The sequence below is a fragment of the Triticum aestivum genome, chromosome 3D, assembly GCF_018294505.1.
Source record: "Triticum aestivum cultivar Chinese Spring chromosome 3D, IWGSC CS RefSeq v2.1, whole genome shotgun sequence".
Taxonomy (NCBI): Eukaryota; Viridiplantae; Streptophyta; class Magnoliopsida; order Poales; family Poaceae; genus Triticum; species Triticum aestivum.
The window spans coordinates 146,297,694-146,314,047 of NC_057802.1; positions in this window are offsets into that span (position 1 = coordinate 146,297,694).

The following is a 16,354-nucleotide window of genomic DNA, read 5'->3' on the forward strand; positions in this document are numbered from 1 at the left end:
GCCGGTAGGGGGAGGCGCGAGGGGGGAGGGATACTGAGGGTGGGGATGTGGTTGGAGGAATAAATTCTGAAATCGCGCGCCTAATGAAAATTTCGCTGCGAAACTTGAAACTTGGGCGGGGGAAACGCACAACAAAGACGAAGCGCGAAAAATACTCGTGTGCGAGAAAAAAGAAAGTTGGCAGATCTCGTCTCCAAAAAAATGTACACATGTAGTTAATTTTTTTCGGTCAATGGTAGGCCTGGTTTATTAGGAAACATCGCACAGGTAACTGACTTATGGATCATTAACGCAACAAACGCAGACGGGTACGGCATAGAAACCGTGTGTTTTGTGATCATCTAATGATTAACGCAAAAAAAGCACACGGGCACACATGCTAATCAACGCTCAAAGCCCTCAAAGGATGCTCTTACCGACATTGTACGTTAATACTACAAACTTAAAGTGCTACTGGTAATTTGCTCTAATACTACAAACTTAAACTACTTCTCACATGCTGCCATCGGGGCATGCTGGCTAAACACCGGCGTTCTCCTTCCCGGCCTTGTACGCGGCAGCCCACCGTGCTTCGATCTCCGCCAAGCTCTCCTCACCACGGCGTGCGGCCTCTTTTTTCTTGCGGCGGCGGGACTCTCTTTTCTTGACAGCTTTCTGCCTTTTCCGCTCCTTCTGTGCGGCTTTGGCCGCCTCTAGATCCACCACCCATTCGGCCATGGTAGCCTCAAAGTCCAGCCATGTAACTGTCTGGCCGCCGGAGGCAATGTACTCGGCGCGGCGAGAGGCCATCGCTTCCTTACCATGTGTGCGGTCGCGGGCGGCAAGGAATGCGGCGTGGCGGGATGCCATCACTTCCTTACCACGTACTATGCGCCGTGGTGCCATGGACGATGCCTGGAGAGAGCTCTGGGATGGAGGGGCCAGGCAGCCGTACAGTGCGGTGGTATTAAAGAGCTCAACGACAAACGACAACAGAAATTTGGCTTCCCTTACAATTTTGCTCGTTCATTATCGCACACGGTTCATCTCCGTTGCTTCCGGAAACAATGTGCGCTGACCCTATTGTGTGTTGCGTTATGATTGGTAGGAATCCCAGCCATGCGGATCGCGCGTGTGCACCATAGGATGCGCTGCGATCGAACGGCAATCCACATCCCTCACATCACACCCGTGCACCTGTAGCTGGATTGGATTTATATGCGCTAAATGCCTAGAAAATGCACATAATCCCCTAAATATAGTAAATGAGCCCGGAAAAATGACAAATTTGAACACAGTGATTTGCAGGGAGTATGTTTGTCGTAGAAAAAAACTCCAGGGCAAAGAACGAAGAAAATTTGGATTCCCCTTCAATCTTGGTGATTTCCCTCTCGAAAGCATGGAACTTTCTCGGTGATGGTTCGATTTATAAAGGGCGTGGATGACGACATAAGCCAAACCTTCTCAAATTTTTACCAAGGCATGGTGAGGTCATACCATGGCACACCATGCCAGGCGTCATGTTTTTCAAGCATTTATTTCATTTTTTCTATAGTTGAAAACCCAATAAACAAACGTTTGTGCTTGACTATTGCCACACATTTCATCGAAATATCTGTCCCTTCCTTGTAAAAGTCATGAGAATTTACTAAATGGCACGAGCATGGTTTTTCAGGCCGTTCTTGTGCACCCTTTCATGCACCGATTGTTTGAACTTGAATTATGTGCATTAATGCATAGGGAATGCACATAATCCCCTAAATATGGCAAATGAACCCGGAAAAGTTCCAAATTTGAACATGATGATTTGCAGGTTGTATGTTCATCGTAGAAAAAAGAACTCGTGGATAAAGGACAAAGGAAATATGGATCCCCCTTCAATCTTGTTGATTTCCCCCTCGAAACCATGAAACTTCCTCGTGATGGTTCGATTTATGAAAGGCGTGCATCACGACATAAGGAAAACATTCTCCAATTTTTACCAGGGCATGGTGAGGCCATACCATGGCACCACGCAAGGCGTCATGTTTTCCAAGTATGTGTTTCATTTTTTGTATAGTGGTTAACCCACTAAACGACGCGTTTATGGTCGACTATTGCCACACATTTCCTTGAAATATTTGCCCATTCGTTGTAAAAGGCATGAGAATGTACTAAATAACACGAGCTTGGTTTTCCAGACCGTTCTTGTGCAACTTTTCATGCACCGATTGTTCGAATTTGAATTATGTCCATTGATGCCTAGAAAATGCACATAATCCCATAAATATGGTAAATGAGCTTGGAAAAATGTCAAATTTCAACATGTTGCATTTGAGGTGGTATGTTGATCGTTGGTAAAAAACTGAATGACAAATTAGGACGGAAATTTGGATTCCCCTTCAATCTTGGGGATTTCCCTCTCGAAAGCATGGAACTTCCTAGGTGATGGTTCGATTTATGAAGGGCGTGCATGACGACATAAGCTAAACCTTCTCAAATTTTTACCAAGGCATGGTGAGGTCATACCATGGCACCATGCCAGGCGTCATGTTTTTCAAGCATTTATTTCATTTTTTCTAGAGTTGAAAACCCAACAAACAAACATTTGTGGTTGACTATTGCCACACATTTAATCGAAATATCTGTCCCTTCCTTGTAAAAGGCATGAGAATTTACTAAATGGCAGGAGCATGGTTTTCCAGGCCATTCTTGTGCACCCTTTCATGCATCGATTGTTTGAACTTGAATTATGTGCATTAATGCCTAGGAAATGCACATAATACCCTAAATATGGCAAATGAACCCGGAAAAGTGCCAAATTTGAACACGGTGATTTGCAGGTTGTATGTTCATTGTAGAAAAAAACTCGTGGACAAAGGACAGGACCCCCCCTTCAATCTTGGTGATTTCCCCCTCGAAACCATGAAACTTCCTCGGTGATGGTTCGATTTATGAAAGGCGTGCATCACGACATAAGGAAAACATTCTCCAATTTTTTCCAGGGAATGGTGAGGCCATACCATGGAACCACGCCAGGCGTCATGTTTCCCAAGCATGTGTTTCATTTTTTGTATAGTTGTTAACTTAGTAAACGACACGTTTATGGTTGACTGTTGCCACACATTTTCTTGAAATATTTTCCCATTCCTTGTAAAAGGCATGAGAATGTACTAAAGAACACGAGCATGGTTTTCCAGACCGTTCTTGTGCACCTTTTCATGCACAGATTGTTCGAATTTGAATTATGTTCATTAATGCCTAGAAAATGCACATAATCCCATAAATATGGTAAATGAGCCTGGAAAATATGTCAAATTTGAACACGTTGCATTTGAGGCGGTATATTGACTGTTGGAAAAAAACTGAATGACAAACTATGATATGGCCATGAATAACATTGGTATTACTAATGTTTACGAATTATTGCCGCGGGTCGACGGGTTAAAGATCGTTGATGTTTATGCACGATGCTACATTGGAATGAACTACAAAGACAAGGAGATTATAATTGATTGTTCGGTTCAGTCTAAAGAAGATCATGACAAGGCCAAGTCCAAGTCCAACACGTGCCTGTTTGGACAAAAGATATGCATGTACAAATATTTTGGTGAGCCACGACCTAAGGAAGACAACCAGTACTTTGTGGAGATCAAAGTTGATAAGTTACTTGCCGCCAGTTATTGCGTGCAGATTGGAGATAAGAAACAATTTCTCTTTCTATTTCTACCAATTAAGGAGAAAAGCCACGTCAGTTGGGCAAGGACTTGCTACGCATGGGATTTCATGTGTTTGATGGAGTCTGGTTGGGGTCCACCGATTTGCAAGGCCACAAGAGATAGATAGTAGTACTAGTTCGTTTTGTAATCATAGGTGATCAATGTGGCCGGATATTTTATTAGTTAAATGATAGATTAGTTTAAATAGGAGATAGAGTCCGTTAGAATCAAGAATTGTTACGTTGGTTTGTTGATTTGTGCGTCGCCTATAATATGGCTGGCTATGGCCAATGTAAAGGCAGATTATGTTATGATGAATTAGACACTGCACATGTTTTGACCGTCGGCCATTATCGAGTTTAGCGAATTCTTGTCAAAAATCTTTACTGGATGTGAGTTCCCGCGACGTGACGTGTAGGGGATTACAAGCTGAGCCTATATGGTTTGCCCATGTTATTCCTTCGGATTGAGGGGTTGGCGTGCTGTTTCCATGGAATTTGCGAATATCTTCGTAAACCCGCGACTTGTTCTTGCTGCGATGGATGTTTGTGCCGTGAAAGATCGGGCCAACAACAGATCGATCCTCATCTCAAGGTTCGCTCTACATCAAGTGGTATCAGAGGCCGGTGTTTCTCACGGCACTTCGGAGGAAACTGTTGGCGCGCCGTCACCAAGGAGCTATTCTGGAGGCTATCCGGCGACTTTTGGCTGGAGGATATAGGCTACGCTACTGAACTTTTTCATACCTACTTTAAAGTGGGAGACAAAGTTTGCTCTATGACGATCGACCATGATAGTTCGATTAACGCGGTCAGCATCAATATGGTGGAGAAGTTGGAGCTAGCAATGACACCACATCCACGACCGTACTCACTGAGGAGGTGCTACGACAAGCTTAACATCACACATCAAACTACGGTAATTTTTTAGTCGGCAAATTTTGTTGTGAGGTTTTTGTGACGTTCTTCCGGTACCGATGGTTTCCTGTCATGTGTTGCTTGGAGAGCCATGGTACAAGAAAAATAATGCTACACATGCCTATCTCGCCAACACGTACACTATCGAACGGAATACAAAATATGTTTTGATGGCTATGGAGAAGGAGCTGTTCAAGAACTGGAGGAAGGAACGACTGCAGAAGATGAAGGAACGAGCAAAAGAGAAGGAAAAGGAGGCCGAAGTTGCAGAATTTTTTGTGGCACGCGAACAATCAATGGATGAAGATATTACGAAACCGAGGGCGGTTTGACTTGAAGGGAGGGAGGATGATACGGCCATGACGAACATTGGTATTACTAATCTTTACGAATTGTTGCCGCGGGTCGATTAAAGATCATTGATATTTATGCGTCATGCTACATCGGACTGAGCTACAAAGACAAGGAGATTATAATTGATTGTTTCGTTCAGTCTAAAGAAGATCATGAGGAGGCCAAGTCCAAGTCCAACACGTGCCTGTTTGGACAAAAGATATGCATGTATAAATATTTTGGTGAGCCACGACCTGAGGAAGACAACCAGTACTTTGTGGAGATCAAAGTTGATAAGTTACTTGCCGCCAGTTGTTGCGTGCAAAGCCACGTTAGTTGGGCAAGGACTTGCTACGCATGGGATTTCATGTGTTTGATGGAGTCTGGTTGGGGTCCACCGATTTGCAAGGCCACAAGAGATAGATAGTAGTACTAGTTCATTTTGTAATCATAAGTGATCAATGTGGCCGGATATTTTATTAGTTAAATGATAGATTAGTTGAAATAGGAGATAGAGTCCGTTAGAATCAAGAATTGTTATATTTGTTTGTTGATTTTTGCGTCGCCTATATATATGGTTGGATTGGGCCAATGTAAAGGCAGATTATGTTATGATGAATTAGACACTGCGTGTGTTTCGGCCGTCGGCCATTATCGAGTTTAGAGAATTCTTGTCAAAAATCTCTACTGGCTGTGAGTTCTTGCGACGCGACGCGTAGGGGATTACAAGTTGAGCCTATACGGTTCGCCCATGTTATTCCTTTGGATTGAGGGGTTGGCGTGTTGTTTCCATGGAATTTATGAACATCATCATATACCCGCGACTTGTTCTTGCTGTGATGGAGGTTTGTGTCGTGAAAGATCGCGCCAACAACGGATCGACCCTCATCTCGAGGTTCGCTCCACATCAAACTAGGATGAAAATTTGGATTCCCCTTCAATCTTAGGGATTTCCCTCTCGAAAGCATGGAACTTCCTCAGTGATGGTTTGATTTATGAAGGGTGTGGTGCCATGGTATGGCCACACCCAACCCTGGTAAAAATTGGAGAATGTTCTCCTTATGTCGTGAACATAATCCCCTAAATATGGAAAATGAACCCGGAAAAGTGCCAAATTTGAACACGGTGATTTGCACGTTTTATGTTCATCATAGAAAAAACTCGTGGACCAAGGACTAACGAAATTTGGATCCCCCTTCAATCTTGGTGATTTCCCCCTCGAAACCATGAAACTTCCTCGGTGATGGTTTGATTTATGAAAGGTGTGCATGATGACATTTTTGCAGGGCACGGTGTGGCCATACGATGGCACCACACCAGGCGTCATGTTTTCCAAGCATGTATTTCATTTTTGTATAGTTGTTAACCCAGTAAACGACGCATTTATGGTTGACTATTCCCACACATTTCCTTGAAATATCTTCCCATTCCTTGTAAAAGTCATGAGAACGTACTAAATAGCACGAGCATGGTTTTCCAGACCGTTCTTGTGCACCTTTTCATGCACCAGTTGCTCGAATTTGAATTATGTGCATAATTAATGCCTAGAAAATGCACATAATCCCCTATGTATGGTAAATGAGTTCGAAAAAATGTCAAATTTGAACACGTTGCATTTGAGGCGGTATGTTCCTCTGCTTCAACGGCCGGTAGGCATCACCATTGCAGCTTGGAGACCCCTTCCTCTTCCGGAGTGCTCCAAAGTTCAGGCGAAGCTGGCCGAAGCCCTGGGCGCGACAACCATCGCCTGGGGCAGTTGGTGGGGCTCCTGAGGGGACTACCTCGGGAGTGTGGGGCTGCGTCGGCCCCTCAGCCTCCGCCTCAAGACAGCTCGCCCGAGCTTCGGGGGCTTCCACACCAGGAGCCTCGGACAGCGTCGGCCCTCCAGCCGCCGTCTCAAGACAGCTCGCCCGAGCCCCAAGAGTTGTCGCCTCGAGAGCCACGCCCAATGTCGCTTCTTCAGCAGCCACCTCACTGGCGATCTATGACGCTCGCCCCCTGCACCCGTTTCGGGGGTGAGCGCCAAAGTAATGGTAGGTAGAGGAACCACGAGGACGGGGTTCTCGCGAGGCCCCTCAAGGCCGACCGGGCGCAGTCCCCATTCGTCGAAAAGGGGCATCTGCCTCGCAAACTCCACCTTGTTCGAGCATCAGTACAAGAGGCAATCCTCCCCCGGCAGGTCGGCCAGTGCCGGGTCACCTGTCAAGAGCTCGAGCATCGTCCGAAGCGCCTCGGGGGGAAGTGCGGGCACGTGAAGCCTGATGGGGTCTTTGCTGCCAAAGAAGGTCCACATCGGTCGAGAGTGACGCTGGAGTGGAGCAATGCGGTACTGGACGAACTCCTTCACCACCATAGGCTCCGTCACCCCAAGGTCCTTCAACCTAGCCAGCCAACGCCAGACGTGGGTGAGCCCCCGGTCGACAAGCTTCGCGTGCCCCCAGCCGGAGCTAGGAGCGGCCGGTGCCCATGGGAGCAAGAGCAGAGGGCTGAGTACGCCAACATCTAGGAACACCCACCACTTCCGGAATCCACCTACAGCTGGCGAGAGCTCAAAGTCGATCCCCGAGCCAGCCGTGGCCACTACGGCCTGGAAGGACACGCACCCCAAGCACTGGCGGGCGTCGGTCAGATGAAGTGAGAAGAAATGACGAAACAAGGCCATGGAGGGGGCAATGCCCACCATGGCCTCACAGACAAAGGCAAAGATGACAAGCAGGATGATGGATTGGGGATCCAGGTGCAGGGCATGGACTTGGTAATGCGAGAGCACGATGTTGAAGAACTTGGATAAAGGGGGAATCAGGCCAGCCCAGAGGGCGTGAAGATGAATGGGGATCTCGATGGCCGCCATGTCGACCAAGGCGCGGGAACCAGGCCAAGCCACCATCGCCCTCCATTCATTTGAGTCGGCAGCGAGCGCTGGGTGAACCTTGTCCAGCCCCTCCCTATTGACCACCATCGATCGCTCAACGGCCGGCTCAAAGACCGGTGGCGCTTCTGCTGAGGTGCGGGTTTTCCCCTTTCCCTGCTTCCTCTGGCTCGGCGCCATAGCGACGGGGTGGATCGGTGCCGGGTCAGGCTAGGGAATGAAGACGTTGTTTTCCTGGAAGATAGAGGGGCTTTGGGAGCGTGCTGCCAGCAATGGGGGCGGAGCTGTGTTGACAACGGCGGCCGCCTAGCCCGGTGGATATCAAGGCTACATTGGGGAGTGGAGGCGCCCACGTACCACCAATCACCATGCGTCGACCGAGGCCGCAGGCGGGCCCGCGGCGCTCCGCACTTGCCCTTTGGCTTCGCCTCAAAGCCAAGTCCGAGCACGCCTTGGGCTCGGGGGCCACTGTCGTCGTCCTGGGAACATGGGTACCCAGACTTGCCTACCTGCGGCCCGTGGCGTGGCTCCATCCACGGCCCGGTATGGCCTAGGTTCAGCAGCAACATCTCAAGACCCTCGTGATGGGCCAAGCCTCGCGAGGCGGACGACACCAAGACCTCCCTGGGGGCAGCCTCACCAGGCTGGCTCCCGAGGAGCGGAGATATCTATGCAAGGTGCACCTCATGAGGTTCACATGACGTGAGCCATGATGACCAAGGCCAAGCGGGCGCCAAAGGGAGTAGTGTACTAGCTTCCTCTTTGGTGCTGAGGCAAGGACAGGCGCGGAGTCCTGAGGAATCAAGCAAAGGTTTCCTCATCGGTGCAAGGAGACCAAGACCGCCAGGACAGCAGGATGGAGGTCATCGCGGAGCCCACAGCAGCGTCACCAGCAGAGCCTGTGGCAGGTGAAGACTACTTTTGTCAGGATAGCTTGTACTAGTTGTCCCCCTTCTAATTTGGCCATTGTGGGATCCCTTCCCGCCTACATTTGGGAAGAGGACCAAGGCCACTATAAATAGGACTTAGCCACCACCATAGCGAGGCATCAGATCTTGGATCGGAACCATTCCATCTGAACCACCTCACCAGCTCATCGAGCTCAAGAACACCTCGCCTCCTAAGGCTGTTCCAATGTCAGGACCCTGATCCTAAGTCACACCGATCTAGCATGTAACACATCATATCACTTTGCGGCCACATGCACGGTATTCCCATGGGCGCCACCTTACCTGGCCCGGGACCGTTTGCGCCTTTTGGCACACGTATATGATAAGGTCGCTAGCATCCATTTGATAGAGAAGCCGGGCCGACATGACTAGTCGTGAATCCAAAGTGGCACTAACTTACAGGGACATGCATACATGACCCAGCAACGAACGTGTCGGTCATCAACGTATGAACCCAAGTCATAGCAAGCTACAAAGACTTAAAGGAACAACGCGTGATATTTCCCCGAAGGGACACACACAGGAACGAAGGACACATGCCGGCCAGCCTAAGTGTTCCGGTGCAGTAGCAAGCTACCATGGCTAAGTGGAAGCACTAGGAGACATTTCCCGATAAGAGAGGCTACCAAGAATAAACAACTAGGTTGTCGGATCCCACACATACCAAGCATTTCATTAACATACACACAATATGCTCGACATGTGCAAATACAACATGGCATCATAACAAAACTTTATGACTCAAAGTATTTATTCATTAGGCTCCGAGGAGCCAGATGTTACAAACATGGGTCTGATGACTCAGCATTCAAGTCATACCAGCAATAAGCACATGCAGAAGCTTAACTTGTCTGAGTACAGACAACTACAAATGAAAAGGCTGAGAAGCCTGACTATCTACAAGACCCTGCCGAGGGCACAAGATCGTAGCTGATGTAACAAGCTAAACATCGAAGTCCACGCGGAACTACTAGTGAGACTGAAATCTCTCTGCAAAACATAAACTAAGCAAACGTGAGCACAAATGTACACAACAAGACTTACATCAGAACTAGCTACATATGCATCAGTATCAACAAAGTGGTGGTGGAGTTTAACTGCAGCAAGCCAGCTTTGACTCGATGGCTATCCTGAACTACGACTGCAAGTAACTCTTTTGGGGTGGCGCACATGAGTCCACATATTCACCAACCAATACACCACTATGGATCCACTCCCGTCTCCCTACGAGAACGCCATCCATTTTAGCACTCACGCTTATCTTGTGCATTTTGGAGTATCCACTTTCACTTGTCTATCAACTGTATAGGCAACCCAGAGGTCCTTTACCGCGGACGCAGCTATTAGAATAGATCATTTATAACCCTGCAGGGGTGTACTTCTTCACACACGCTCTCGCCATTTACCGCCATGTAGACGTCATGTATCTCGGCAACCTTCAAGCGGAAGCCTGGCGAGGGTGTCGGCCACGACCTGAATAACCACACAAGTCTCTAGTCCAGGTTTATCACCTATTCAGGTTCCATCCGCAAGGAGATCCGGACGGGGTGTCGCTCACGGCCCCAAATGATGTGAGCAGGGTTCCCAAGCCCACCAAATGGGCGACGCTTGGTACACCGTGCCACTGCACCTAGTCTGTCCCAAGCCCACCTGTACCGGGTGCCACTTGGTAGACTACTAGCACTACCTAGCTACAAACACTAGAAACTAGTTGCACCTCTTGGACAGAGATCAGGTTAATTAATAAGCCGAGAGGGATCGAGTTACCGGAACCCAATGTGTGGTAGTAGCTGTTCATGGATCACAAACACAGATCTCAGTTCCTGAGGACGGTTTCAATGAGACAACCCACCATGTACTCCTACATGGCCTCTCATCGCTACCTTTACCAAATCGTGTTCACACACTTAGCTCTCGACAGCAGGACATGTTCACAACTTTCCAACTCATCCCTGATGAATCAGACCTGACACAACTCTAAGCAATAGTAGGCATGACAAACAAGCATGAATGAGTAGGCTCATCATGGCTCAAACAACTCCTACTGATGCTAGTGGGTTTCATCTATTTACTGTGGCAATGACAGGTCATGCAGAGGAAAAGGGTTCAACTACCACAGCATGTAACAGTTGAATCGCTGTTGTCCTAATGCAGTAAAAGAGAGCAGGAGTGAGAGAGTGGGATTGTATCGGAATGAACAAGGGGGTTCTGCTTGCCTGACACTTCTGAAGATAATATAGTTCTTCATCGGTGTCATCGATCTCATCGTCGGAACCGCGTCTACTGAGAGGGGACAAATACCGGCAAACAAGGAAGAACACGATCAATGCAATGCAACAATTATGATGCATGATTATGACATGGCAATATGATGTGATTTGGCCTAATGCAACTAACAACACAATTAAGTGTAGTTGGTTTGAACCCAAGGTTCAAATTCAAACTCCACATATGGTTATTTAAATGCATTCATTTGATTTGTCCTAAACAGTAGAAAAAAGTTGTTATCACATACTTGATAATGATACAGATGGATAGATTGGATTTTTCTGATCATTTTTCATATATAATTTATTTCATTATGAGTTATAGATTAATTTCTATGATTTTTTGAAGTTTATACTATTTTCTAGAATTTCCTGGATTATTTTTAATCCAGAAAACTATAATTGCGTCAGTGTGATGTCAGCAAGTCAACAGGGGCCGGTCCAGGTCAAACCTGACCCGTGGGGCCCAGTGGTCAGTGACTCAGGGCTGGTTAGAGTGACAAACAAGTGAGACCGGTTAAGGGCCATGTCAGCAGGGTCAATGCTGACGCGTGGGGCCACTGTGCTTAATTAAAACTAAACAGGAACTAAACATTGATTAATTAAGGGTGCGGGGCCCATACGTCAGTGATCCGGGGTGGTCAAACCCCGGTCAAAGAGGTCAAACGCGCAGGCGGTTCGATGCCGGTAGCGACAGACGCGGCGGAGGGGCTCGGGGAATGCCCTCCAGTGACCAAAACAGTGGCCGAGATCATCTACGCATAGCTGGCGTTCAGCTGCATCCAGCTAGGCAAGCGGGAGGGGCTAAGGTGGTGGGAGCTCGCCGGACTCGAGCTCGTGGCGGCGGCCAGCGTTCGGGTGAGCTCGGAATCGACGCAGCAGGGCACGGAAAGAGCCAAGGGTGGTGCGTTCGACCCCTGGGGGTGCACCGAATGGAGTGGTGAGCTCGTATGTGTGCTTGCACGGCTGTAGCCACGACGGCAGCATGGACGGTGGGGACGGGTTCTCGGGATCAATGGAAGTGACGGCTACGCGGGGAAATCGAGCACAGGGAGAGAGAGGGCGGCGTAGGAGCTCATAGTGGAGAGGAAGAGGTAGTCAGCGAGCTCGGAGACGACCGGAGTTCAGCGAATCGAGCGACAGCGATCGGCGGGTCCAAGGTAGGTGACGAGCTCGAAGGTGTCTCTACAAGGCGTCTGGGCTCGTGGGACTAGGCATAGAGGTGCGCCGCAGGGAGGCGGAGCTCGTGGGCTAGCTGGCTTGGCGTGGGGAGGTCGGTGTCAGTGGTGGTGCTCGTCGGCGTTCTTGGGTGCATCCAGGGGAGAACGAGGGAGAGAGATAGAGGAGGGGGATGGGCGTGGAAAGATTCGAGAGGGAGCCAGGGGGTGCGTGTCCTCGTCCAGGGGGGTCGGGAAGGGGGCAACCAAGCAGGAGGTGGCGTGCGCGTGTGCGCGCACGGCGGCCACACGCCCTCCTGCCCACTGGCAGGAGGTTGAAGACGGTGGGCACCTGGTGGGCTGGGCCAGTAGTGCCAGGCCAGGTGGGCTGCACAGTAGCTGGGTTCGCAGGTGGGTCTTCTCTCTCTCTTTTCCTATTTCTGTTTTGTTTTCTACTTTTTATCTGTTTGTTTTGATTTAGTTCCAGCACTAAATCATTTTAGTTACTTTTGGAAATTATTATGTGGCTAGATACAATATATTAAGAGCCACTCACAAATTTTCAGAATTGTTGGACTTGCAATTCTTTTATAGAAGAATTAATTCCAACTCAAATATTTATTGATTTAAATCCAAATGGCCAAAATAATTCGTCAAAAAAGTTCCATATTTTTGGTTTGGACCAAAACCCTTGCCAAAAATATTAAACATCATTCAAGAGCATTTTGGAAACATTGGATGCATTTTCCAGGGTTATTTGCCCTTCTTTTAATTAAAATCTTTTGAGGCTTTCAAATATCCTCAATTCAAGTTTCTTTAATTTAGACATGATGCATGGATGCTGATGCAACTAATTACAAACAATTTCTAGGGCCGTGACAACTCACCCCCACTAAACAAGAACCTCGTCCCGAGATTCAAGGGCAAGGCAAGAGAAAAGAGGGTCATGGAACAATCTCAATCTTCTCGATCCAACTGCTCTTCTGGAAGATGTTGATTCCTTGCTTCATATTGATCTTGATGTCTTTGCTTTTGAGATCTTCACCAAACACGGCGATAAAAGAAACAGGAAAACTCTACAAGAATCGACCTTGATGGATATCGAGCAACTCATGATCAACTCATGGAATGAGACATAATAACATCTCTCGAGCTGAGACACAAAACACACATCAAGAGGTATGGAGAGGAATAGACGACGAAGGTTCAATTTGGTAGGCAAAAATTCGACGCTTAAATAGATGGTGAGTATGTGTCAAGGTGGCGAGGAGATAAATTGCCATGATTCCATAACGGGGCACCGTAGGGGAGGTGACTCGTAGAATTATTCCCTGAAGTGGAAAGATCATCGGAACTCTTCATACTAGACTAAGGCAATTCACAAATGATTGTTTGAAGGGGTTTGAAAGGATGGCATTCTCAGACTAGAATGGATGATGTGGACTACCTTGTTGAAGACAACACGATGGGTGATTTATTTTTATCATCGAGAAAGGATAGGGCCCAGGGTAAGCCCACTTTTGAGGATGATCCTGAATAACAATTACTGAGAAGGCATACAATAGTAAAATGGCACAATGGCGGTGCAAGCTGGGGACAAAATGCAAATGTTGAAATGTTCCAACCATCATTTCTGCCTGAGATTCAGATCCGATTGGTGACAAGATATTCCAGACATCCGCGTGTCTGAAAAGGAAAGCTTGCAACACAAATCGACGAGATAGCGTTGCGAGATTCTCTGGGAATGAACTATGATAGCAAGCTCCAAAACATGAGCTGGTTCTGCTACATACATGTGAACACACTGTCCAAGACAAGCATGATCACACAGTAGTCTTATAGTAAAACACTACCGAAGTTCAGGTGAGGAACCATCATCGAGGATATCGAAGTCCTTACATAAGTCCGGATTAGCTCTTAGGAAGGAACTTCTTCTCCTTGAACAAATCAATCAGTGGCTTGGTGTGCTAGGACATACATATGGAATGAAGATGACCAGTCTATCAAACCATAGAATACTTCGCACGTGCATGACTGACTTGGGATGATTCCAGAGGAAGCAAAACAAACTTTTTCAAATTCACGACAGCAACTTGCATCAAATGCACATGAATTAGAGGAAGTCTCTTCTTTAATCTGAACATATACCTCATGAACGGAACACAAAGGCATTGCTTACAAAGTTTCCAACACTAGCTTTAATGTTCAACGCAAATCATGGAGATGATAATTATGTTGCTGATGGGCTCCACAACAATTCATCCAGGTTTCCATATAAATGGAGTTCCATGATTAAGTGAACACGGTGATAGCATTGGTCAGACCAAAAGATGTAATGGTGTATGCTCGAGGGATCAACCACGAGTAAGACAACATTACGAACATCGTTGGTTCTGATTTGACTTGACGATAGCCTATAATCAAGTCAAAGTTTGGACAAGACAATAGATCCAACAATTGATCACGAGTATCAATCAATGACGATATCATCTTTCTTCAACACACATACAAACACAAGGATATCCCTTTGGAAATGAACTAAGCGGGACAAGCTTTCATCTCCCAACTCTCCAAGTTATTGTTTAGCCTATCCAACCAGTTCAGGGGTATCCAACACAGATCCTTGGAGAAAGGGTGGTTTATAGAAAACCAACTTGATCACGAACTCAACATAGCGGTCAGGTGACAACCTGGTAATACTTCTGAGAAGATATACGGAAAATCATGAACCACCGATATGTTACTAAGCTCGAGAACAATCTTGCTTTTCAGGGCAAGATGATATGACCAAAAGAGCGAGGGACTAACACAATCCTAACTCATTGATCGAGGGTGCAACAGAAATAAGGACTAGGTAGAGCGATCAATCTTAGAATGATAATTCAATAACCAACATGCTAAGAATGAGATTATTGTTCATTAACTACCCAGCAACAAAGTTGCTATGAGTATTGAAGTCACACATCATGGTTCACTTGTCGGTATTCCGGTTACATCAACATGGAGGCCAAGGAACAAATGATGACGGCGAGAGGTAACATTGCAACAAGAATTCATAAGAGATGGTGCAATTCCTATGATATTCTTGACATAAAGGGGGTAATACTCCAGGGTAGAATAGACTAGAAGCTGGATTGGCATTCTTAATCTATGGAATACAACTGCTTTGACCCAATCCTGCATATGGATGAGGTACCAGAGTTTGTTTCTCCTAGTCATTCCGGAATAGAATGGCTTGAAGGACCACAGGGGTAAAAGGCATCGATGAACACGGATGCACAAATACTCCCGACTATCAACTGATACACGAGGGTCAGAATACAACTGAAAAGGGACAACTCAAAGGGACATATATCTTTCTGAGTTGTGGATGCATAGATTAGTATGTCGAGCAAAACTCAACATTTCTTCCAGATAACCCATCCAGAAAGGTAGAACTAGCAGATTCACAATGTAGAATGGAGAACTCATCAAGAGCACTCTGGTTGTGATCTTTTGGTTCAAAAGAACTTCTACCATAAGCAGTTCATGGTATTTGGAAGAAGGAAATACCATGGACCTCGAGGACTATCGTAAAGGTTACTAATATCCTAAAGGAACTAGCAAACACTATCAACATGAATGAGTAGAGGGAATCTCGGTTCAAAAACCCAGGAATAGAAGGCCTACTAACTAAATGGCATCACGGGATGCTTTCGAGAATGATGGCCAGAATCATTATACTGGGAATACAAATCAGAGCTAGATTACTGGGTGGTTCTCTAGGACACCTAGGTTCGTAATACTAGCTTCAACATATATGTCGAGGCAATGGAGTACCTCAACACACTGATTAGTGTGGTTAATCTGGCCCAAAGGAACATCGGGAACAGGAAGAAGGGATTTACAAATGCATCAGACTATTTAGAAACCTGGGATGACTCGGACAGCAGAACGGCTGTAAATGCTCAAAAGATTTGAGACATCCTGAAAAATAGTGGCATACCCACTTAACATCACAATATCAAGGTTCCGAGACCAACTGACGATACACGAAAGTAGTATGAACTGAACTGAGGCTTAAATCCATCAATCATATAAGTCTACGGATTAGTAACACGTGATCCTGATAGAAAGACGAGAAGCCTAGTTCTTAATCCCCGTAGAAGAGAAGAGGATGACTCAGATTAGAAGGGCATAAGGTA